The following is a 2568-nucleotide window of genomic DNA, read 5'->3' as shown; positions in this document are numbered from 1 at the left end:
AAAAGGTTTCAGCCACATGGCCGCCTGCAGTTTCAAATCCCAGTGTCTTTCTAAAAGCATGCCAGGCTGGAGCACCCAGGAGACTGAGGAGCTTGAAGGCTGGAAAAAATTGGACCCCACTATGGAGGAAGCTATCAAGAGTGCTTCTTTCTCTCTCTCTCTCTCTCTCTCTCTCTCTCCTCTCTCTCTCTCTCTCTCTCTCTCTCTCTGAGAGATTTTTTCGATTTTTTTAGAGACAGAGAGACAGAAAGCGAGAAATCTCCCCCAGGGGGGATGGCCACGCTGCAATCCCTTCTCCTCTATTCTCCTCTTGGGATCTTGGACACGCACGCACATGCGCCTGGCATGAGTTTTAAGCCACTGGGTCCGGGACTCGAACCACGGTCGACTACATGGGAGTCCAGCAACATAGCCATTACACTAACTGCTGGTCCCAAGAGTGCTTCTTTCTCTCTCACAAACACATGCATGCACTATCTATACTTAAACAACTCTGTAATCTAAAATGACAGAAAATGGGAAGGACAGCGATTCCAGGAAAACCACTGCCCCTTTCCTGGAACAGTCATGAATAAACTGTCCTTAGCATGGATTAAATATATTTTCAGATGACCCAATATTGAGTCATCTGAAAAGTCGTGTAGTAAAATATGTCATGCTGTTGTAAAATATGTTAATGTCTGTCATATGGCAGATATTAAAGAATAAGGCTGTCCTGCCTATGGAGCTGTTGTAAAATATGTTAATGTCTGTCATATGACAGATGTTAAAGAACAAGGCTGTCCTGCCTATGGACCAGTCCTTCTATCTTTTCTTTAGGGAAACAGCTCTCCCCTTTTCAGAAAAAGGAATTAAACTTTGCACCCTTCTTCTCTGATAGAGATGCTCCACCAGTTCAGTAATTCTCTCTGTTAGTTTACCTTTAAAAAAACCTTTCTTCCACTTTCCCTTGAAGTTAACTCTTAAATTCCATGCTTCACAAAGCCTAGGGCCCTCACACCCCAGATATAGACTTCTATGACTTGAGTCTCCCCATTGACAAAAGAAATAACATCAGGGACTAACAATAGTATAGCTGTTACATTGCTGTACTCACAGATGTCAGACCATGGTTCAAGTCCTGGACATGGTGGCTTGAAAACCTCAGTGGCCATATGTGTGTACATGCCCAAGATCATAGGAAGATAATGGAGAGGGGTTTGTGACATGGCTATCCCCTCTGGGCATGAGTGTGTGATTTCTCCCTTTCCCTCTCACTGTCTCTGTCTCTCTCCAGCAAGAGCACCCATCCTAAGACAAAGACCTCTAAAAAAATAAAAGAAAAAGAAACAAGGTCATAAAATAATTAGAAATGAGTGACTCAACAGTAAGTGACTAGATCACTTCAAGTATTAAAAAGGACAATTTGCGTTTTTATACTCTGTGTAGACAATTGAAATTTTTTTCTGGTTAAATGATTAATAAAAGTTTTCAAAGAGAAGAGTGTAGAGGAAAGCACTGTGATGAGAAAGGTAGAGAAACAGTGAAAAATAAAATTTAGTTGGATAGAAAAACACAGAAAGAGGAGGAGATATAGGCATAGAATATCAAGAAGCATACATAAGTGTAAGACAGACAAGTAAAATAAGAGGGACAGATGAAGTATCAAAGAAAGGATGAAGAAATAATGAAAAACTGTGGTGGATTGGGCCAACAGTTCTTTTTTTATTATTATTAAATTTATTTACATTCATTCACTGTATATCATTACAGCAAAAAAGTGAGATTTTCCATCCAGAGTGCATTGTATATTGGCTCAATCAAGCTGATCAACATACATGTTATCGTCAACAAATAATTTCCATTTCTTGTTTCCTTTATATTTTGCTTTTTGTTCCCATCCTTGATTCCCTATCTCTTACCCTCTGCCATCTCCCACTCTCCTCCCACACTGTCTCTGGTATCTGTCAACTCTGATATTTTATTTTTAAAACTCAAAATTAAAAGTTAATTTTTATATAGAATTTATATATGAAGGGGAGGTTTGGCATGCAGTATCAATATATGAACTGTGTTGTTCATATATACTAGTACTGCTTAAAAGTTCTTTCTATATTGAATAGTTGGTCCAGCTGCTGTGGCATGGTAAGTAGCACACTGAATAGAGTTCTGGAAGCCACATGGCCAACCAAGTCAACCTGAAATATCCCAGGTTTGTATGCACTTGGTCAAGATACTGGTGAAATGGAGAAGTGGGGGAGATTAGGCATGACCAGACCTGTTGATAGTACTTCTCTCTCTTTCTCTCTATCTCTGTGTCTTATCTGTGCATGTTCTAAAACTATCTTAAATAAAAATAGTTATTTTATATTTGTAATTAAAATGCTTAGAACTGACCTTTTCTAAAAATCCTATTAATCCTGGGACCAGCAGTTAGCGTAATGGCTATGTCACTGAATTCCCATGTAGTTGACCATGGTTCGAGTCCCGGACCTGGTGGCTTAAACTCATGCCGGGAGCATGTGTGTGCATGCCCAAGATCCCAAGAGGAGAATGGAAGAGAAGGGATTGTGGCATGGCCATCCCCCC

Source organism: Tupaia chinensis, unplaced genomic scaffold (assembly GCF_000334495.1).
Source record: "Tupaia chinensis unplaced genomic scaffold, TupChi_1.0 Scaffold143719_1, whole genome shotgun sequence".
Classification (NCBI taxonomy): domain Eukaryota; kingdom Metazoa; phylum Chordata; class Mammalia; order Scandentia; family Tupaiidae; genus Tupaia; species Tupaia belangeri.
Note: the sequence above shows the minus strand (reverse complement) of the source record.